This window comes from Copidosoma floridanum, unplaced genomic scaffold, assembly GCF_036245765.1.
Source record: "Copidosoma floridanum isolate Cflo_tuat_1 unplaced genomic scaffold, Cflo_Japanese_pri ptg000020l, whole genome shotgun sequence".
In the NCBI taxonomy this organism is placed as follows: domain Eukaryota; kingdom Metazoa; phylum Arthropoda; class Insecta; order Hymenoptera; family Encyrtidae; genus Copidosoma; species Copidosoma floridanum.
Genome location: NW_028321897.1, coordinates 23,134,681 through 23,160,001, shown reverse-complemented (window position 1 = coordinate 23,160,001; position 25,321 = coordinate 23,134,681). Strand labels below are relative to the sequence as shown.

General features: G+C 31.7%; 1 pseudogene; it reads right to left on the bottom strand.

Moving 5' to 3' along the window:
• LOC149374417 (uncharacterized) overlaps window positions 1-25,321 on the bottom strand; it is a 91,542-nt pseudogene that overhangs the window by 65,808 nt on the left and 413 nt on the right.

Below are 25,321 nucleotides of genomic sequence, written 5' to 3'. Positions count from 1 at the left end.
TTTTGCAAAGGAGTCAAATCCTTTTTTATATCAACCATTATTTACATCTCTTTTATTGTCAATTACGACAATACATGCTTCTTGACTCCCTAACATTCAACAGATAATTCTTTAAAGTAATTGCACGTTAGATTGGTATTAAAATTATCATTAAAGATGTGTTTTAAATTCGTATTATCTTGACAAAATATAACTTAGAAGTTAAGATTATCCCAGACTTAATGCTTTGGAACTTAAGCATAAGATTGACAAAGACATTACAAGCAACATTCTTGTGACGCCCCATGCAGAAAGAAGCACTCATATTATCTTATTTTTTATAGGCAATATCATTGAATATTATAATAAAGTGAGATAGTACCTTATCCAGTGATATAACTTATTTATGCTTGCTAAATAAGGAATATTTAACAAGAATACGTTAGAAGCTAGTTTTTGGGTTGATTCAAAGATTTTGAGAATAAATGAATATTTTAAAATCTTAATCCATTGGTGTGACTAAAAAGAGAAATGAAGCTATTTGTTTTTCCACAGTTTAATGGACTGAAAAAACAGCTATTTTAGTATCGGGTAGCAAATAACCATGGGGTTTTATTTTCCATGTTGTTCAACAGTATCATCAAAATTAACGATGGGAAGTTTAATATTTTGTTTCACGAAGCTCATGTTAACTTTATGCTGACTTAATTGAGACTGAAAGTGATTGTGTAGTCAGCACGTTTTTAAACATTTAATCCTTTTTTTTAACATACGTAGCGTGCTACTCATATTTACGAAATCAGTTAAGGTTTCACACTCGAGAAATGATAATTATTTATTAAGAAAAAAGTCGTGGTGTCATGAATACAACCATAAAAAAACTGCCAGTAAAATTACACGTACCAGAGTATCAGTATTGCGGACCAGACACTAAATTATCTTTGAGATTAGTCCGTGAAGATCTGGACATTAACGTACTGGATAAAGCTTGTAAACAACAAGATATAGATTTTTCTCAAAACTCTGACAGTATTACAGCTAAAAATTTAACAGATAAAATTCTTCCGGAAAAAGATTGGCAATGCTTTAAAGCTAAGGATTCAAAGATTGGTAAAAAGGCTCTAGCTTTAGCTGTTAGTAGCGCAACAAGAGTAAAATCAAAATTAGAAATGAGCTTGTTAAGGAATAAAAAAATTTAAAAGTTAGAAAAAAGAGAGTTGGAAAGATAGTGACTTTGGAAAACGTAATTTTAAGTGCTGAAAAGTCTATGATTATAAGTGAATGGGCTCACAAAGTTGTAAGTTCTGCTTTAACAAAAGCTCAAGCAGCTATAAAAAAAGATGGAGGTTAGAAACATAGAAGAACCCCACGCATGTTAAACATACCTTAAAAGATTTAAGGTTTTTTCCCATACATTGTACCTATGTTTGTAGGTCTTAGCACTATGAAGGCTATTGCTAATGGTGAGAATGGTTTGTATAAAACAATAAATAATGTAAACAACACGAAGAAATAGCTTGTAGAAAGTGCGAGACACAATAAAGAATTAAGTTCAGATTTATACTTTGAGCCAGACAGGGAATTTAAAAAAAAAGTTTGAAGTAAAACTGCCTGTCTCACAAATAAATATATTATGAAGTATGAAAAATTTTCAAAGATACCTTATTTTTGAAGAGTATTCATTAAAAACTATCGATCGATTAGTGGTCTACATCAGAATCAATATCAAAATAAATTAGGTATAGTTAATCTAGATGATAAAGAAGGTCCTGGTACTCATTAGGTTGCATACTAAAAACAAGGTGATGACGTATCATATTTTGATGGTTTTGGCAATCTACAAACACCACTAAGTTGAATCTTATACCTCAGTGGTATTATTAAGTATAATTACAAAAAATATCAGGAATTCAATCGTTATAACTGTGGTTATCTCTGTGGAAGATTTTTAAGTAATAACCTCACCCGTGAGCCTTTATCAGCAAGTGATAAGAAAGAATTTATTATCTATCAATGAACTGTCCCAAGAGACGCATTGACTCTAAATTTATCTAGTACATTATCCGTTCTCGAAGCACAATATTCTTCTCCGACTAAGCTCTCCCTGCAAAAAAGGACATTCTTGGTTTAGAGGAAGAACTTACCGTTAATTCTATTCTAAGATTGACGAGGGTAATAACAAATTTTATTTCGTTAAGAGGTGGTTACTTTACCTATGGGCAGCTATGAACTTCGAGATATAGAAAAATTTTTTATCGACATTTGAACACCTGAAGATATTTCGATAAGTGTAAAGCCAACCAACGAGTCGCTTTGTAGCCTGATTCTGTATAGCTACCCAATGAATTATTACCAGAAGACTCGTTAGAATTAGTTTTAGGTTTGACAAAACGCATACTCACACCAAATAAGACTCATGAGTCAGACAAACCTGTATCGATTTTTAGTGTAAGTGCACTTCGAGTTAAGTGTATCATTACCAGTGGAGCAGGTATAAATAAATGCGAAACTCACAAGATTCATGAATTGTTCCCTGCAGCTTTTCCTGGGTAAGAAATTATAAGAGTTCTAATACGAATAATTTATCTCTCTTTACAGTTAAGATAATAGATCATCTTTAAGTTTGAATCGTTGATCAGGAACAAAAGTTAAGAAATTTCTGAAGAGAAGTCATAACAAGAAGGCTGCACGTGAATTAATAAAATTAAAGAAATGGGTTTTTTAAACGTTATAAAGAAACTGAAATGTATCGTAAATGAAAGGGATTCTAAACATTTAGTCAGATGTTACATTTGACGAATAAATTGTTCACTATGAAATTCATGTACATCTGCCTTACATTTCATCAGTATTCTACAATAGTGGTAAGATCCGCATCTCAATTCAACATCAAGATTTATCTCTCTTGCCCTTATGAGATCCTCTGCATATTTGCGGAAGTATTATATTAAACAAAAACACTGTAGTAACAGGAACTAAGTTAGTTAATTGTTTTATTTGTCATTTGTTTGAAAAATTCGTAACGATCTAAATGCCATGGAAATAGACAAGAGCAAAAATAATGGTAGAACAACTTTAATCAAAGGTTAGGTATCGCACTATACAGATCAAAATAGAATGCTAAAAAATACAGGATAGCTAGATATGACAGAAACACATAAATTGGTGAATGATGAAGGTTATTTTCATATTTTTATACATTTAAGTAGATACTTGGATTTGCTGAGGACTATCGTAAGGTTGTAGTAAATGCAAAGCATAAATTAATCCTCATGAGATTGAGGAATGACTTGAAAGCAGTCGTACAAACAGTTGCTAATAATACTTATAAAGACGTTAAAATAATATTGACTATAATAGAATGGCTGTTGCTTTACGTAAGTAAGTCAAACAGAATAAAAATTCGTCTGCTTAATATCATTGCAAAAAATGAACCAATTTTCATGAGTTTTAGCAATTGGGAGTTGTATGAATATCTCTTTTTTCAACAACTATGAAACATGTTTGGACCGTCAAAACATCAAATTAACTGGAAAAACCACGCTTTGTTGTCTTAGGATTTCAAACAAATCGTAAAGGTCAGGAATCTTCTACTGCTAGTCACTTTCATCATTGTAACATATGAATTGTTAAGTTATTTTCTAACTTTTAGTACTACCCCTATGGCAATCTCAATCTATTTATTAATCATGATCAATTTTATTTACTCTAAGGTATGTATACAAATTTTTAAAATGTCTACTATGGTAAAGGAGCAGAACCAATGATTAATACAAACGATTTTATTATACACACACCACTCATCGTTAGTGACTGTTCGAAACAAAATAAAGCTTTGAAAAGCGTACCAGTTGATGTGCGTTTGGGATTCGAGTCAAGAGATAATTTTTTGCAAGGATCAGCTACCTATTGCCGGATTCTACATAATTGCATAATCAAGAATAATTCTGTGAATGGGAATGTGAAAAAACTTGTTTTTAACTTGCTCATAAAAAATAAGGCAGCAGTAGTCATTTAAGTCAGTCTATTCTATGCTGTAATGAAATATGTAGTTGACATGCGAGGCTTTGAAAAGCCTGGCAGTGATTATGTGATAATAGAGTTAGAAGTTATTTCGTGAAGTGAGAGGTTTGAACCACATGTGTTTCTTTTTAAACCACTGTTTTCTTAGAGTAAGTTGATAGAAAGGTATGAACGTAAAATTTTATAGCTTGAGCGTAACTATCATAAATTGGATAAGGAATCTGGTTATCTTCATTATACAGAAGTTGGAAGTAAACTGTGAGAAAATTTTAAAAATGCTAAGAAGTTTTGTGTAATTTGAGAATTAAAGAAAAAGTGGCTTGAGAGGTTTAATTTTCAAGTTAATGACATAATTGACTGTCCAGAGTTTGAACTCCCAACATTAGCAACTACGAGTACTCATCGTAATGGTGCATATAAATCCGTGTGTGCCACTCACAATATCAAACAAACGAAAAAACTCTATTTTGCTACGGAGTAGAAAAATGTCCATGATTTTGAACATATTGTATGATAAAAACTTAATAAAACTGTATTTTTTTAAATTATTCTTACAAATCAATAAATTGAGTTTATATTGTTGTTTTTATTCATTTAACCTTACTTTCAAACTAGCATACTATTAAAATATTAAGAACCAATTATTAACTTTTAAAAAAAACATAAACATATACAAGCTCATAGTAGGATATAAATTTCAGTGCCAAGTGCTGCAAAGTTTATCATGCAGCATTAAACGCGACTGACACGCTTTTATGTCATAGTAAGTACGACGTTTTTAAGCTACAAATTAGACAAATGAATTGATTTACGAATTATATTATAAAGATTTAAGGTTTTTTTAAGGCTGCTCGACAGTTTTTACTAATAAAAGTAGGTGTTGTGTCTCTTATAACGCGAGCCATTAGTAATTGGATTGAGTGGCCCCCGTACAATTTTTCTACCTTGCCTAAGGATGTATGCCGACACCACGATCGTTACTGAAAGAAAGTGCATGGACTTCGCTGGTTCATGGGTATTTGCTCCATTAGAAAATCTCAGCAGCACTTGTACACTATTGCAAAAAAAGTGCGTCGAATTCACATTTATGAAGATAGTACAGCTGTGTATTTGGAATTTATCATAAAATGTGCTGTGATTAACTTTCTGCAGTAGATGCCATCATGTCATATTCTTTGTATAGGATATTTAGCAAAGGCGTTATTATGGGGTACTCATGACGCACACAAAAGTGTACATAGAAAGATATTTTTCACGCTTAGTAAAGCTTATCAAATTAAATTATTTTTGTGCTTTTTGGTGAAAAGCAGCATTGAAGCAGACACGTTATGTTTGATAGACGCACTTAATAGTTATAAAAATAAAATTTTTAAATGAGATATCCTTGATGGACCTACTACTGCTAATACTGATAGTGACTCTGAAACTGATAATAGTATTGATGCCAAAAACGATGGTTATGTGTAGGCAAAGAAAAAAAAAAAGTATAAAATTTAAGATAAAAAATATTAAAGGACATCTTGCAGCTAAGTACAAAGAAGTTAGTGCCTTCTAATAAGCTAATAAGAATTCATGTACAGCTTCAGTTTTCCTGAGATAATTAGGCAGTCAAAATCAAAGAAACATGGCTGTGTATTTGAGCAAACAACAATACGAAAGCCTTAGTAAGGAAAAGGAAAATTAAAATATCCGAAAATCTTTTATAAAAAAGCACGTTTTGGCATCTCAACCAAAAGTCAAGGAAAATTATTATTTAAAAATTATTCGCTCTTATCCAAAGCAAAATGAATATGATATACTTTGAAAAAATCAATAACTGGTCCTTGCTAGAAATATGAAAAAAAATTTTTTTCACTTATTAAAGCTACTCCAAATAAATATGTATTGAATAAAAATTTTTGTTATTACTGAAATTCATTTACATATCAACCTTACAGGTTAAAAATGTTCTTACACTAAAGATTTAGCTTATAAGCTTATGCAATAGCATGGGTGACCCACGAGCTTCTATACATACGCACGTACATATGTGCGTTTCTCACGCCACTTGCCCTCCACGCAGAGCGGTGACAGACTCCTACTCGGAGGGAGGAGCCCCGTACCCTCACGCTAGAGCTCTTCCCTAGGTGAGCCAGAACCCTCACACTACAGCTATTTCAGGGAAAGGGTAGGAGGTAAACCAGAACCCTCCCACTATACCTACTCGCCTCCACTGTTAAGGTAGTGGAAAGGTCTGAAACATGAAGACCAGATGGGTGGAGGCGCCAGTACGTTTTTCCGTCGTAATTGTTATGCCAATAAAAGATAAGGGATGATTAAATACATGAAAAAGGGCGCTGTTGCATAATTAGCCAATTAGAAATCATTGATTAACGGTACGTAATTGATCAAGGGTTATTGGCAGAGACATTTCCGAGGTATCGAGCAGGGGGAGGTGGTTAGTGGGAGGTGGCTGCAAGGGTTGCAAGAAGACCAAGACTGGAGCTGATATCAAGTACCAGAAGTTCCAAGGAACCAGAAAATCATGAGTACATGGGTGAGGACGATTCATCTGTACATGCAATGGTCATAGAATGCGTCAGATTTGTTAGATAGTAAGTTCGACGCGTTTATGGATCTCTCATTCCAAGTTAGTGGCTTTCTTGGGGCAGGAGTTAGTGGTTGCGTGACATGTGGCTTGGGATGATTCGTGCCCCCCTCAAGCAAACTGGGTAAAGGCTGCTGGTTCGTGGTTAGTGGCTCTGGGGTGTGTGAGTAGTGGCTTCTTAGGGTCATTGAAGCAGCTCCTTGGGGGAATTTTAGTGGCTTGTCAAAGGTTATCCAGTGGCATTATTAATGTAAAAAATATACAGCTGCGTGGGGCATTTCGGGTTACGGTGCTGCAATACAACGGTATTACCAAAGAGACCGAAGCTCTACAGCTGTATTCGTAGCATTGTACTCAAGGGGGTTCTAGGCGTGTACCAAGCTGGCTGGGCATAACGTTAAAATGTCTTCAAATTGAAGCATTAACGATTTTTGAAAATCTAGCCTTTATTTTGTTCCAAAATTCTTGTTATCTGCTGAAAAAAAACTAGTTTTGTTGTCAATATTCCTTCTTTTCATATTTTTACCACCTTTAACTATAAAACTTTTATCAGAATTGCTACGAAGATTTTTAAATTTCCAATACCCTTGCAAAAAAAATTTAATTTTTAGAATCTCATTTGTATTTAATTAAACTTTTTTTATTATTTGTTACGTAACAATTAAACTTGTTCCTAACGACAGAAATAAATAGTTTTTTTATAGTTACGTTTACACGTTAGAATACTGATTTAAATTTTTGAAACACACTTATCGTTATGATATTGAAAATAATAGTCTTTGTCTTCTTCTGTGAAATATTTGGAAGAAAAACAATTGATTGCAAGAATTGTACCTTAAAAAAAATTTGAGCGTATTGGTAAAAAACTGTTATTAATAAAAAAACTTTTCTTCTAAATGATTAATATTAACGTCATTTTCAAGAAGTTGACAATAGAGTACAGGATGCTTCTACTCGTACTGTACCTTAAATTTTAACAACAACATCAGCAGATTTATTGGGCATCATATATTGTACTTTATGCAATACATCAAACACGTTATTATTGAGTAACTTTTATTTTGACTGTAGCATTTTTAAACGTTACGACACCAACACGGCATTCAAATGTCCACAAATAGAATACATTAAATTAAAGCTTCTCTAACCTCATCACTTTATAACCTCTAGTTTTATGACTCTATATTGTATCTAGATAACCAGAGTGATTACACATTGTATTACCTGACGGTAACTTTAATACTTTATGAATAAAAATAGATCATTAAATAATCAGTTTTAAGCTAAAATTGTTCCAATAGAATTGTTTTAATCATTTGTATTTTAGTTAAAAAAATTTGTAAAAAACTAAAGATTTGTGCTAAACATAAATTATTAGTATATCTCACATTTTTAGCGTACTATTATTCTAATATTTAAAACAATAAGGTTATTGAGCACTACAACATGTTTTATACCTGCTGTAAAACATGTTAGAACTTAAAAAATTTCAATTAAACTTTGTTTACATCAAAGTGATAGAAATCTTTACACGTGATCATGTAGCCTACAATAAATGAATATTTATAGAAGACCAATGACTCTTGGCTAGCCACATGATAATGTAATATAAGCATGTGATTTGCTCAACTATTGTAAGATTATATATATTTCTCAAATTATAAAATTAACTTACCAAAAACCAACAAAAACTGTGCTAATTTTTAATTATTTAAAAAGTTTTATTACAACTATCACACAAATCCAACACATTCATTGACTAATAAAGTAATCATTTAAATTTTTAAAGCATTGATTTTATACTAAAACTAATCCTTAAGTTTCAAAAGACTTTTTAGAGAGCTTCGGGGCATTTTATTTGCTCGTATTAATTTAACATACAAAAGGAGAAGAGTTCTATTAAACTGTATACCAGATTTTTTATCACATAATACTGTGAAAAATTACAATATCCAAACAGAAAAAAAAGTTGTTAAAGCAGATTGTATGTGCACATGTAAAAATCTATGACATTAGATAAATTTGCCTTTAAAGACAGATTATAGACAAAGAAACCATAAAATTGGCTAGTCTTTGATTGCATACTCATCAAAACTATAGTAGTGTTGAGATCCCATAATACCAATGCGTTTTCACGTATTCAATATGCTTAATCTCTTTACGGTCCTTGTTCTTTTTTCTTCTCAGATGACTCTGTCATCCATTCTGCTGGGTATTATTAATAGGGTGTAACAATTGTCTCAAGCACACCCCAGTTATTATCTAGTTCTAGTATCTATCAAGTTCCATGGAAAGATATGTTCTAAATTGAGCATTAGGCGTACTCTAATAACAGTGGATGTATTAATAAATAATTAGTGAACTTAAATGGTTATACTGCTAACTTCTGTTTATTATTGAACGACGTTTCGGCCCGTACAGAAACAAGTTTCAAGGCCCTCATTTTGGGCCTTGTTCTGTACGGGCCGAAACGTCGTTCAATAATAAACAGAAGTTAGCAGTATAACCATTTCATTTCACTAATTATTTAAGATATGTTCTAATAAACCATCTAACTCGCTGTAATAACCTTTTTTGAATCAATAGTGATTTTACCCGATGAGATGGCTAGGTGTTAGCTTTCTTTCGAAAAAGAAGCCGCTGGTGGTCCAGACATCACCAAAAAAACCTACTGTTCGATTTTTAAAATTGGATCAGGGATGTTTTGGCATCCTGGTTACTTATCCCATTGAAAAAACTCGACAAAAAAATCTGGATGATCTTCGATAGGCTTTCAATCAACTATCCCTCGAGTTAAATTATATTTTACAGTACAATTTATTGTATCATTATGCTCTGTCATTGCGGATCAATAATATTTGTAATTCTAAACTAATACCTATAATTTATGACATACAAGTAGAAACAGAACCCCAGTTAAATAAAAATTTGTATACAAGTAATTGTATAACTCCATAAGTCTTTAATCGTTACATATTAAAAGGAAACTTGCAAGAATTTTTTTAATTCAACAGTTCACTATTTAAAGGATAAATGGAGTCGCAAAAATTAAAATTGTAATAAGTAATTTTGGAGTAGCATATGATTACAAGAATATATATTTTGTTTTATTAAGTGTTATGTAAGCCTAATGCAGTTTTCAAGAATCGCCATTTGAAAACTTTATTTCATATACTGTAATAATCTTATCTTAAATCTCATTTGCTACATCTTTATGATAAAATTTCTGTCACTATCGGTCACTGTCTAAACAAAAAAATTATTACAAAAAACTGTTGTCAAGTTCAATAATACCTGCATATTATACTACAGTTAATCTTGTGTACCACTTACTTTAAACAAAACTTATTTATCTTAATCAGATTAAATAGCTCTTAAGCAAACAACAATTTAAATTTCAGAAAATGGCGTGCAAGTACTGTATTTACACTTATAACTTTGCAGTTGAATTAGTAAAAAAACTTTGTAGTTATTTTGTTAAATATAATTAAATTATAGTTAAATCATATATAGAAAACTAAATTCATTAAATTATTAGACAAACCTAGTAATGCTTCCCACTTAAAAGAGATAAGATCATTAGGACTGACAATTTGTTAAAAGTTTCTAACAAAAAAAAAATCTACGATTAAAAAACCTTATGTGTCCTTATCAAATTTAATTTACTCATTGATTTATTACAGTGAAGATAAACAACAAACGTAGTAAGACAGTCGTTCTTTCCGTCGAACAGTTTCAAAAAAACGTACTTGATGACAAACTTTAATAACATCATTGCCGTCCTGCAAAACAGAAAGCTAGTCTGTGTAACTAAGATCTGACATAAATATTTTAGTGTATTATGTAGTATGAAAACAATTTACTATTTATCATTTTGTTAGTAAAAAAAGTTTTAAGCTTTTCTCCAATTGTTCACCTCCCTGCGTTAAAAATATTTTTTTTTTGTATATAAAAATACTGCATTTTATATCTTGAAAAACTGATACTTTAATTATTTAATGAAACAATAGACCAAGTAACAATTTTTAAATAAATGTTTTTTTTTATTGCAAATTAATTATATATAACGATAACTGTAAAATTTTTATGTACTTGTGCTCATTCTCACGGGTCAAGATATATTAAATCAAGTTCAAATACGTTGTTAAAAATGAAACAATTGAGTATAACAAAAAAAAAATGATAAATAAAACGTACAACGTTAAATGAGTCTGATTTTTAGTGGTTCATCTGAACTGTTACATTAAATTTTATTTGCAGTTATCATTTTTCAATGCAAATTATTGTGCTTCTCTTGAGTACTTTCTGGGCAAACGGTTTACTGCTAAGAAACAGTTTTAATTTTATTATTTACTGTACAGGAGTGCATTCTTTGAAATATTTAATCGAAACATATTTAAAATTAACATCTACAAAAAAATTATACAATTGTTGTAATTTTGTGACACTAAAATGCAGTTCTTAACAATATTTATGTTATTGGTAAACAAATTTTAAAAGTTGTATGAGAAGTAAGCTTCGTTCAGAAAATCGGAGAAAAATTGTACCCTAACTTTATAACATTCTTCTAAGACGACTTCCTGAATGTGTTAGGTCTAATTCATTATTTCTGAAAGGGTGTCAAAGGAAAGGAATTCCTAAGACATTTTTATATTACAGAATTTGCTGGGAAGGATAGAGACTAGTCTTATGTCATATTTAAGGTTTATATTTTATGACTTAAAAAACTAAATTGCTGAGTTTTAGACATTTAAACAACACGCATACTGCACTGCCAATGCTCATCACCTGTGCAGTACTGAGTCCACAAGTTATAAGTCCCAGTGACAAATCTGCTGCTCATGTGAACGCGACTTTATGCTGTTTGCCAGCCAAAAACACGTAGTGATAGGTTGTATGCCAAGTCCATAATGACAGCTTTTGCTGGTATGTTGTTTCATTTCTGTTTTATTTTTAAGAGTTCTATTAAATATTTATAATGGCTTTGTACAGATATTTTTAGCCTTAGTTGTAAGAGGTCACGTAAGTGAACCGTCCAAACAGTGCGTTCAAGGTAAATGCAACACATACTGAAAGGATCTTTAACAACAGTTTAGAGGCAAAGAATGAAATGTTGCTATTGATCAGAAAATTTTAGAGCTGAAGGTTAGGATAAAATTAATGCAGGATAAAATTAAACTTGCTTCACTTTTTAGTTCAGGTAAAAAATTTATAAAATCACATGCAACATCATTTGTAAAAATTGATTTCGATAAATGTGCATTGACTCTCCTTTTGTGTTGTCATCATGATTGTGGTACACCAATATACAGGTTCATCCTTATTGTAATACGTATGTACAATTACGCAAGCATACGTATGTACAATTTTTCGTTTTCTTTAAGTCTTTTTACTTCAACTACTATATTATGAATATAAAACATTATTGTATTATCAAGAGTGATTTACGTGTAAGAAATGCGATTTAAAAAAAAAATCATTTTTCAAAACTATAAATTGACGTTTTCACATAGTCATCTACTTTTGCAACTAGTACCAGTTGTGGTAGCTAAACTACTTCCACTGTATTCACTGCAATGTCTGAAACAAGCTGCAGCAGTGCGACACTTGCTAAAGATGTTAAGGGAATTTTTGATCACGTGGAGAAGAATTGGGTTAATTTGGTTAATAAATACTCATTCGAAAAATGTACAAAAATGGAAGGATGAGATCCCGGCACAGAACAGTTCATGACAGAAGGAAAATACAATACGAGGCTGTCTGTCATCTGGTTATGACGCACTACTGCTAAATTAAAAAAAGCACTCAAAGAGCTCTTCAAGCAGCAGCAGGTTGTTAAAAACAAAGAAAAAAATAATATATACTAGGCAAAACATTGAAAAAAAGTAAAAAATAAGCTCAAGAAAGTTACTTCTTCTAATGCTGAAATTGGTGTGTGGATGAAATCCAGACGTTCCCACTTTGAAGGAAATCAGTAAAGTATACTTGATGCCATTAACATGGCTACTGTCTCTGAATGCGCAGCTCATGAATGCTGTCAGTTACACAAAAATTAAATGTTGTAAGACTTAAGATAAGTTGCAGTCCAAAAGTACAAGAAACGGGCTATGGTATTTTAAGAGCTGCACTTTATACTAGGCTTATTCCAGAAAATCCTCGAACTGGCAAGGCTCACGCCACCTAGTTTCTTGTTATGCTCGTTGACTATAGAATTCAACTTCCAGATCATGACTTTGTCATTGGAGAGTGGTATAAGCTTGTACTCTGAGTCTACGCTGGAACTCACATTAAACCGAATAGTAAAGGTGATCCTAAAGATTTTACTAACAGTGGCTCAACATTCATGGCAATTTGAAGTAAAAAGAATTTTTAGTATACTGCTATGGCTTATGCCTATGGTACTTACACAATTACGAAGGAGCTGAACTTTAGAGAGATTCGGAAAACTAAAAAGACCGATGTTAAGTCAATTATAATTTTTACTGTAGATGGAGGTCCAGATAAGAATCCAAGGTTAATTTTAGCTTGGAACTTACGTATATAAATAAATATATTAGATAGTAAAACAAATTGAATTATCAGCATACTTAGAAAAGCTGTTTTTGTTTACATTATTCTGCACTTCACTAATATAACTATATTGACGTACGAACTTTATAACATCTTGAGCTGTAATAGTATTTATATAACTCAAAATTATATGCTGCTCAAGGCCTTGATACTTTTGAAAAAGCTACCTATAGAAGATAGACTGAAAATAAAAATTTTTTTTTTTTGGTTTTTCTGAGTATTAATATCTTTATGTAAACCTAATACATAATAAATTATTAACGGTAAAACTAATGAATTACAGTGATAAAAAAATTTGCCTGCAAAAACTCAGACAGTAATTACTCGTTTTTTGTTTGATTATGAGGGGTCCACAAGTTTATACCACCAAATTTTTTTTGACTGTATAAAATAAGTGTACTCAAATACATTGTTTACCATACATACAGAACATATTGTCAAAAAACCATGTTTTTTATCGGTTACATAGCTTGCAGTAATGACGGCAGAACGTTAAAACAATTTATGGACGTAGCAATACCCACCACGTTAGTTGCTGTCAAAATATGATTGTAGATATAAATTTAATAGCAACGAATCAGTCTTGTAATCAGTCTTATAGTTATTTTAACAAAGGAATGTAAATGAAAATATCTTTATAGAAATGGCTCGCTTATCTTTGAAAAATTTTGGTTAACCTCCATTTTGATGGTATCCACCTTTAATTACAAGGTCCTATTGTTAATTTAAATACTAGTGAAGAAACATTTTATTGTAATAACAAATTATGACAGCTTTTTTGCACGTTATCGAACGGTAAATAAGTATGAGCGCGGTTATTTAATTGTAAAAAAATGCATCATATAGTACGTTAGCATGGAATATTTTAAATGTACTATGCATGAGGACCGGCAGAATTAGAATTCTTTATTTTAAAAGATCGATTTAATAACGTTGTGTTGCAATGCACCTTATTTTCTTAAGGCAATACCATTAAAATGAAAGGAAGCGGTTATGATTAGGTAGTCCTCTCGTCACTTGGCAAATATTAAGCTTTATTGAGAAATAGTTACATTATTAAACTAAAATAAAATCACGTCAGAGCGCGATGAGATAAGTTTGAAAAAGCAGATAAAGCCTGGGCAACCGTGCTACTATTTACTTCAGATTTGCGTACTCAAGTTTTTAAATACCGAAAAATAAGTACTTTTGCTGGTATGCCTCATGTATTTTGATTTAATTTAGTCTCTGTTACCCTACTCTACAGCTTTACCGAAAAATATAGGTCAAAAACTCTTTATAACAACGAAAACGAAGCATGTGTATCTTGAAAAGCTCAAGCCAAGATTTTTTCGGGCTCAGTGTTCAAGAAACGGTCTTATCGGTAGGTTAGCTACAAGCCAAATTTTTTCTATGTCTGATTGAAATAGGCATGTTCTAAAAATCAAGCAGAACTGCTAAGAATGTAATACTAACTACAGGTACTTCCTATTTTCACAGGGGATAGCACACAGCATTGGGAGTTTTCAGTAGCTAAGATGGTAGAACACTTACTTTCTACCTAAAGGGCTTGGGTTGTGGGCAATTGGTATAATGCCTTATACCGTGGCAAGTAGATTTGCAGATAATAGTATAGAACAACGATTTTTCAGAAAAAGGAAGGAATGGTTGGATAACTTTCTGATAGTAAAATTGTCCCTTATACAACTAATAATACAAAGAATAAAAAATATACAGTGGATCAAAATCATGCATGTATGTATGTATTTTGTACCTTGCCACATAAACAAGGACAGACAAAACGTGGCGTTTTCAAGGTACGATACCTACTTAGTGGTAAACTTTAAATATACATAAAAATTAAATGTCTAGTATTCATGTATATCCTATCATCCTAACCCTCAATCCCCTCAATCTTATGAGCTTTAAACCTCAATACTTTAAATTCAGTATCTGATTTAAGGTGTGTAATGAATGACTCAACTACCAACAATAAATTGGATTATTTTCTTAGTACTTTAGCTATCAACAATCAATCGTGAGACACAGCTGAAACAGTATCAACATAATCTGATCAATAAGATAGGAAACTCTATTTCTCAGAGTGCCCTCAATAACAAGCTGTAATTCTTACGACCTTCCTTTCTTTTAGTTCATCCGTGATTAGTTAGCAGTAGTCAAGATAATAGCTAAGAGTTTTATCTGTACCAAGGAAACTCTAATATTAGGAACTAACACACAATCAATGTCAGTGATTAAACGTTAAAGGGTGGGTTCGTTGCCCAGAGTAAAATAGCGAAGTCGCTCGGGTTGGCAATTCTATGAATAAAAACATCCCAAGGTATTTTTCATTAAAATTAAAAAGACCATATCAAATAATCTATTAATCCTTGCAATATTTACAGTGATTATGTTCGATTACTGCTTTACGGATTATTCCCTTCTTTAAAAAGTAAGTTAAACTATTTCGTTATGTCTTTTATTTTCTTTTATATATTTAGGTCATTCTCTCTTATTCAAAAAAAATTCAATAACGTCTCGTTGAGCAAACATAAAATTCTTGAACCGTAGAAATTAATTTCTTGCATAATTTAGTTCCATAGCAAACTTTAAAATAAAGCAAAATAAGATGGGATAACAATTTTCAAATGAAAATAATTTTTTAATTCGAATTAAATGATGGCTTCATAAAATATCTTACTAACCAACGTTTGAGTTTTAAAACAAACCTACAATATCTTAGGACCCGCAATCACCTGTGAGGGGTAGGTTTGAATAAACTAGTACACTTAATTTTTCATTAATTTTTTTAAGTTATTTTAATTTTAATAAGAAATCACCTATTTAATCACTATACTTATTACTTATATTTATTTAAATTTTTGCGAAATTCTAAGTCACAAAACGATTTGATTTATCAAAAAAAAAATTTCACAGACGCTGTAACATTCACGCTCAGACACGTACTAAAGTTTTTATTTAAATGTCAATTTTCTTGCACTTATTCTAAGCGATTTTTGTGTACACGATAATTTTATCTTCAAAATTTTCCAGCACTGACTCTCTCCTACCTTCACTTGATTAGGCTATGGCAGATTATTAGCACAGCCACGGAGTATTAGTACTGAACTCTATGCCTCTTCTGAAAAATTCGCGTAGAGTTAGATCATTCCAAGAGACCTTGAGTGTCTTGAGCACGGCTTAAGAAATCGACCCAAGTACTTCGCCCAAGGAGCGTTATCGCTATCCCTAGTATCTAGACTGCTTGGGGGTACGTGATCACAACGCAATAAGCGGTCAAGCAGTGGAGATCCAAGTAAATAGTAATTACAAGTAGTAACACTCTACTAGTAAACTTACAATGATGCTCAAAATTTTGGGTATGGTGCCCGATCCTCTTCATCTCAGCGTGTGCTTTTCGTGGCTATACTATCATTACACTAGAGAGTTCCAGGTCTGGGTAGGCAGTGGTCATCCACGTCCCAAGCTTGCTGAAAAAGACATAGTTTCCTCGTGCATCAGCACCTTTTATAGCTGATTCTCACACGATTTGCCACCATAATCTGTGCTTCCTCTCTGCGCACTATCGATTATACACATTCACTGATAACGCATAATATTCCTTACGCATATTTCATCGTGAATCCTGCACATGATTGACAGTGCACATTATATGCTTCGGGCCAACTCTCTAAGTTTTAACTTGACAAATTTAATGTTCGTTAGTTAATTATTTTAAGAGTAGAAAAACATAATAAAATAAATAGGCACAAAAAGTGTATATTATAAATTTTGAGAAGATAAAGACTGCCTGCGTACAACCTAAGCCTTATTTTACTTATCGATATGGGTAATTGATAATCATACATAAATCATACATTATTTAAGTAGTAGTTAAACAAAAATAATTCATTAAAAATAAATTTTTAAAGTAACTTGTGCGTTACTTTTACGATTTTCGTAGGTATTTTCGTTATGAATAATTATTTATTGAGATAACTCCGTAGCTAATTAACGACTGTAATGTGAAATGTCTGGATCTCATTATTACACAAAAAGACGTGATGGTCAAAGCTAGTTTAATAAATGACAAATTTAGAATTTTTTATGCGTATAATTACTCAGTATAAAATCTAAAAATTTAGTCAAAAAGAGTGATTGTGTTTATGTAGTTGGCTTAAGAAGGTTTTATCCCTTACTATAATCCATGCGATGCTCTCTACACTTTCGTATGTTATCTGTCTTTATCACTCTCCTATTAAAACATTATCTTTTGTAGTTTTTACCGCGCTTTTTATTAAGTCTCATCTTTTACAAGCATCCTCGAGATATTTAACAAAATAAAATAATATTGAAAAAAGAAAAGTTAAGTAAATTTTGTAACCAATAAAACACTTCCTAAAAGAAAAAATTGCCGATAAGTTTATAACTAAGTATTTTAATGAAAAAAAAAAAACGGTTTCTTATAAGAAAATTTTTTCCGTTTAGTTAATTCATGATCTATTTGTGACAATTGACCTCTGCTCATATACGTATATTTCAAACATATTTATATAAGCAACTTTAAGTAAATATTTAATCAGACCATTGTAGATCATCGTAGGTATATTGTACAGACTTCATTTTAATCAAGTACATTTTTATGTGCGGGATACATTGGTTATTAAGTTTTTAAAAATAAATATTCAAAAACGGTATTTTTCTAAAATGTCATGATATCCCTATAAATACCTTTTAACATAACTCGAATGTTAGGTTGGTTTGATATGTTAGATTCATATTTTGTAATAAATTTTGGAAGCCTTCGTACACCAGCAATAAATAGTGTTCTTCCCAATGAATATGTAGTCTTCAAAAGTTTGGAAATCAAAACATAAAAACGTTAAGGTTTTTTTCTGGTGCAACACATATTTTGTATGACATTTGTATAATAAAACTATTTAGTACCCGTACTTTCACAAAACGTAATATCAACTTTTGCCCTAACATACTCATTCACTTTTGACATTGCAAGCCATTAATATATTTGATGTAAGGTTTGCATAAAGTACCAGTCAAAAGCCAATATTTTTCAGTTTGTTTTTACAAAAATACGGATACCAAACAGTATAATAATACGAGTGTCTCACAAAATATATGTTACAGCGAAAAAAACTTCAACGTGTTGATATTCTTATTTCAGAACTTTTTTAAGCTTAAGATTTATTAAAAGAAAAACTGTTTATTACCATTATATAAAGGCTTCAGAAATTCCTTACAAAATATGAACTCAATAAATCAGTCTAACCTAAGATTTCTGTTTTGTTAAAAGTTTTTTTTATGGAGTCTTTTTTATCAATATTTGCTGCATTCATTACTCACATTTCAGTCAATTTAGTGCAGCTGTAATTCGTGCTTGGAAGGCTTAAAAATCGTTCTTTGCTTCAAATTTTTGGGTATAATTCTTACTTTAAATTGATTAATTGTTAAGTCGAGCCAAAGTCTAATGTAATCATGCAGTTTCACATCACAACATGAGTGTTTCACATCATTATTATGTTATTTTAATGTTTTACAACCACTATTGTTACAATATTTATTGCGTAAGATACTACTTATAACAAAAATGTAAGTACTAAAGAAATTGTAAGATGTAGCAGGAAAAAGTAAATAAAAATGGTTACTTTTAGTGAAGCATCAGCTTGGACTTTCAAGGTTTTTTATTCAACATTGTCGGTAAACAGTATATGATCCCATTTTTCAGGAGTTTTTACTGATAGACTTTCTCAGACAAGACTAAGGTAGAAACTGATTGTACTATTGAATTTAGAAGAAAGAATAATATGTAGTGTATTTTGCACTAACTAGTTTGATTATTTTCATGGCCTTTATAGTGGACGAACGATATGAATAAATTAAAAATCAAATTTTGAAAAAAAAGTTCCTTTTTTTAAGGTATAGAGAACTTTGCTGTAAAACTTTTTTTCAGGTTCACGTTAATATTTTGAAGCGTAAAGAAGCAAAACCCTTTAGTTACGCACCAACGGGTTCAAAAAAAAAAATTAATATCTACCCTAATGTACACATGCACACGTTCAAAAGATGTTGTTGATTTGTTTAAAAAAAAAACGTTTAATCTGTGATGAACAACAATGACTATGAGTTATGTATTTTGTTTACCAATACATTCTCTCTTTATTCGATGCTTTTCTTAAAATGCTTCTTTCTTTGCACGAAGATGATTTTGTCTACTACATATTGGTGCATTAACGAGGAATTATTATAACATTGAAAATTCACGCAATGGAAAATATAAGAAAACTGAATAGCTCTGGAAAACTCTTCAACGAAACGATAGCATGATAGTAAGAAACTGAATCATAGTGACAGCAGTGGCAGCAGTAGTGGTGGCATCTGCATCAAGACGAGCTGATATGCCGTGGTCAGGACAAACGGCTCACACATTGCTAATGATCTCAACCTTAGCTGTGATGACGATGACCTGCAGTTGACGATGACAACTAGCCACCACCACCGCAACCCCAAGCGCCAGCTACAACATAACCTCGTGCACCAAGTCAGATGGCTGTCTCTTTAACTTCTTAATCCTGACAAGCGTCAGTGCGTACGCGTTTTTTTGTCTTTCTGGTCCTGCTAACTGGCAGTGCGTATCTGTACGCCATTTCCTTAAATCCTGGTTTTTCTGAGATGCAGTGCGTTTTCGCTCGTCATCTGCTTAAGTTCTTGATCCTACTAAGCAGCAGTGTGCACACGCTTGCCGTATTATCGTATTGGTGATCCACTGTGAGTATGGGTGAAAAATGCATGGTAGGAAAAGCCAGGCTATTCAGTGGTCTGGTTCTAATTTTTCGAAAATACATTCATCTAAGAAAATTATTTTATTAAATAAATAAATTATTTATGAATCATATTTCTTTTCATTTATAAAAATTTGGTATTGATCACCAGATCAGGATAGTATTGGGGTCTTGTCTGTGGCTCTTGTAGCTTGGGGACTTGATCACGTATATGCTTATAAGCTTGATACGTAGTCGTTACTGTCTTAGCTAGCATCTCTGAAAAATTCAGTTCTTAAGTACGTGTTTTCTTCCGTAGTTCAATGGTCTTAGAGCTATGTAAAATAAGATATTTCTATTGCCATGTAAGAAACTAATTTTTAATGAACCTAATGATTTTTTACCATGTACATGCAGATTAGCACAACAATACAGAGACATCATACGCACAATTTGTTAGAATGGCTATTATATATATATATATATATATATATATATATATATATATATATACATGTATGTTCTTTATAAAGTAGTAACCTACACATATATGTGTATAGAAGACGACTTATGCAGACTTTACATGCTTGTACAATGGATATCAATAACATGGTAGAATTATGCGGACGTCTGCATAATTACACTTTTCTCCTCATAATTACCCTTACATACATGTAAGTGTCCGCATCAGTCACCTCTGCATACACACACCCACACACATACACACACAGGCACATAATAAACTTTTTTGTTTTTTTACATGCTATTAAATTTTAATTTCCATAAGATGAGTAATTAATAACACTTAAAAAATTCTTAATTTTTAGAAATCTTTTAAACTATGCTTTATCCCGTGGAAAATCTCAAAACTAATATAGTATTGCAGTTGTAAGTCAATTAAAAGATGGATAATTTTAGTAATAAAACATCAAGATGGTTAGATGTAACGTATCAACCTTATATTTCTTTGTATACGTTGCCCCATGCAATGGAATTAATAGATATTGCTGGTGATGGAGATTCAAGACTTATTGTAGCAGACATTAAAAGTGTTTTACCAACTCTCACTACAGTTTGTATTTATTACAATTATTTGATGATTTCTATTATTTATTACTGAAAAATATAAGCTTTAATTTTTTTATTTACCATTGATATTCACTTTCTGAGTTTATTAGAAAATATAGAACAAAGTACATCATATTACTCTTTAAATTTTACATATAATTTGAGTAAGGCATAAGTTATAATTGCCTATTTGTACGCTATGTCACCCACGTAGTACAAGCCTGTATCTAGAGTAGTGGAATTGCATAAAATATGCTTAACATCGACAGATAAACTGTTTTTTTTACAAGTTTGGCCCCTTAAATTTTTGTACACTCTTTCTTACTACTTTCATAATTCTGTCTCTAAAAAAAAAAGAAATTTTTTTTTACTTTCTCGTACAGGCCCTCACAGTTTATCTATATTTTAAAGATTATTTCCAAGCTCCTTAGAGCACCTCCATGTCTTCTATATATTTTTAAACTACATCAGGAACTTCGAACATTGAATATTATGATTATAAGATGTTTTATCTTTTTTTTTAATTCTTACAGCATGTGCCACGTAAAGGAAGAATTCCTGTACATTACATACGTGTGTGTTCGTGCATAATTTCATTTAAGCTTTTGAATAAAACAAACGTTATTAGTCTCTTGCTATTCTTGATTCAGACAGAAAAATATAGTTTTTTGTGTGCTTCTGTTAAGATATTATTAGTAACCATGGTTTAAGCTGTTATCAAGAAAACATGTTAAGTAAAAACGCAAGTTGCCCTCACGCAACACATACTGGCTGTTCTTTTCCACTGATTTACACAAGTGATGTTTGGATTCTTAACTGCAATGTAATCAATTTATAGTTGGCTATACAAAAAATCAAATTATAGTAACTTTTACTTTAATAGCTTCTACTTCTGCAGGTTGTTTTGTATTCATCTGTTGTTATTGTAATTAATTATATAGGAGACAGATTAGCCGTAACTTGACGATGATGAGAAAAACTGATAGTGTACTATTGTAAGAAAATGTAGTTATACAATTTTTCGGGTATAAATTTGACATTCTACCAAGACTTTTTATAAAAAAAAAAAAAAAGATGATGTACAGAACTTCTTATAACGATCAGTTCACCTGTACTTAAAAAAACAGTTGCATATTGGATGTTGTAGACTCTACACTCGTTATGTCACTTTATCTGTTTAAAAGAAAATTAGTTTAATTTTTGTTATATTTTCATGCTCTTTTAGGCATTAGAACATTTAAAACTGAAGATTGGCCGTGTACATTACAGCATTTACCTATGCTTTGGATGTTAAAAGCATTGGTAAGAGGGCATTTTGACGAAGGAATCGTAAATTGACGCACAAAATTGTATGAATTCTACACTTTTTTTTATAATGAACTTACCTGTTAGTTAATTGTTTCAAAAAAAAAAAATTATGGTAGCATCATTCATTTTGCCGTTACTCATATACTAAAATATTTATTAAAATGTACATAAACTCTTTTCACAGGGTCTTAGCACTTAGACTTGGATTTTAGCAATTTAGTTTTTCAGGTACAACTATAGTTCAAGCCAGCATATTTCATTAGAGGCTAAAGTAGAACGAAGAAAAGTCAAGATAAGCTTTGCCCAGATCTACGCCTTACTGTGAGGGATTGTTTATAGTGAGTGGTTGAATCTGTCGCTGGCTACAGCTAGTGGTAGCTTATCACAGAAGACAGGAGGCAGCAGCTGGCTGCAGCTAGCAGCAGCTCAGTCTACAGTTGATCCGTAGGCTACACGGAGAGAGCTCTGATGCTATGGTACTTTGCGTATCTGTATACTACCAAAGTACAGTGCATCACATACTACAGTTGCACCCGTGGCACTCAACAGTAGCATCGAGAGTCTGCTACGGTAGTATAAAGACCTATATACAACTGTAGATCCTGAAACGCACTACTAAAGCTTCTGTTTCATACTACAGTAGCACCCTTGAGGTGCTGCAGAAGTATCAAATCTCACGTAGTAAGTTAGCTCGGGACTCATACCACATTGGTATGGCTCTCGAGCAAACGTAGTATACGTCGTCTGTACTACGCCACTATACCGTTATTTTTAGGTATGCAAGTTATTTTTATAACCTTAGGATCATTAAGACAGTGCCTATGATGATGAGATTTATTTAATGGAAAGTATTAAAAAATTGTTACTGTGCCATCGAAATGTTTATGTAAATGTGTCTAACAAAACTTTTCAGATTTAAAAGTATGCAAACAAAAAATATTAGTAACTTGATTTAGCGTAGTCATATTGTTTATATGGGGTTTAAAGGAGTGTTTTATGGTAAAAGAAGTAATACTAGACAACAAATGATTTTTTAATCAGTTTTAATATATTGCTCTTAAAAAGTAAAAATGTACGGTTTTACAATGCTTTTTCTTTTGGATAATCTTAGCTTACCGGACGTCTGAATTTTTTCTTACACTTAGTAATCTTCAAAAAAAAATATTTAAGCTTACAGATTTAACATTACAACGTCTTTTTACAAAAAGTCTGATATAAAAATACAAATGAAGTTTAATTATAATAACGGTATTGAGGTAATAATTAAACTCTTTTGAGTAAAATTTGTTACACATTGTACATCGTCATGATCAATTCTTCGTCACCTTTTATGACGTACTGACAAGGTGGCAGAATTGGAATTGTCGAAGCATCAAGTAAAATTGCAGTAGTGGATGATTGAACGTAGTATTAATGATAATATTTATGAAAATAAAGTGTTAAAAGTGTCACAGCAATCAAAAATTTTTTTTGATGAAGTAAATTAATAATTCAACTAAAACATGGTTCTGTGCCCGATATGTTCAATATTTTGACTGTTCCTGGATTAAACTCTGTACCTAAAATTGTGACACTTTTAAGTAAAAAGGTGGAAATATTTATATCCGTTAGAGGTTAATACCTCCTCAATTCGTCACAAGCGTTTTCTGCTTTTACGGTACCAAGAGAAATTTTATTATTTACATGAGAACCGCATAATTGTCGATATGCACACTGCAGTTGGTATCTTATTGCTATAGTTAAAGGCTCATTTATACTTGAGACCGTTGAGTGTTTCATATCCTTCATATATTTGTTCATTCTTTCGTAAAGTTCTGATGAAAAAGGCACTGCTGGCCCATTTGATTTTAATAGTGGTATATAATGAACCCATATGTGCATTTTAGGTTTTGAACAACCAAAATAATATAATATAACCGATTATGTTTTTCTATCAACTTCTCTAACTCTTCGATTTCAATATTTGAAAGTTTTGGTGATGTCAGAATCCGTATTATCTTTCTTAGGCATCCATACAACTTCCAGTACTTATTATTTGAAGGAATAACACCCCCAATCATCAATACTAAATATCTTGTAAGACAAAGCATCTCAGATGAACTTTGTCTGAGCTTAAGCTTTCGTCCCTTTTTCTCTTCTGTAAAATAGACTGGTCTGGGTTTGTTACTTTTTTCAAAATTAGCATACGCAAATGACTTGATCCTTGCGTTTATAAACTCAATTGTTAAGATTTTACCAGCTATTAATGCATTTAGTATTTTGCTTATCGTATAATTGGCAATGCCCTCGTCGAGGTCATGCGTAAGATCGATTGTAAAGTTCTCAGCAATACGATAATTTGTTACTTTATTGAAAATACATGGCTCAACAATACTTGTTGCTTTTGGATTTTTTTTAAGACGTCTGCTTCATAAGACGTTATAGTTCTTACTAAATTGGTATTTTCTGTAAACATTTTTTCACACTCAGCTTTTGGTGCTACGCATATTCGACAGTACAGAGAAACTGAGAAGCTTTGTACAAACCCACAAACCGTATTAACTCCAAGGTTGTCCCCCACAACTTAGACACACTGGAAAAATAAATGATGCTTCGTATTATTAATAGTAACAACCAGCCTCTCTTTTGATCAAACATTCAGCTTATTAATCAGTACTGTAAATAATTTATTCGTTGCCAAACTTTTTCAAATTTTTAGGGTGGCAAATTGTAGACACAATAAAATTTTCAATTTTAAATACTTCTGAAGGAGGTGAAGTTTCTAGTTTAACGTATACGCCACGATATTTTTGCTCGCCAGAATGTGTTCCTAACGCCTCATCGCCAACCTCAAACTCATCATAGTACACGTTTAGTGGGTAAACTTTTTTACCTTCATATTTTGGTAGATATATGTCTATCCACATTCGGCCTTAAATGCAGTTACTCAATTCTTTTGAGGAACCACTCAACTCCTACACATACTTTTCAATACTTTCGTAAATGCCCGGTTTTTGAAATAATTTTGTCAGATTTCCTTTCAAAGGAATGT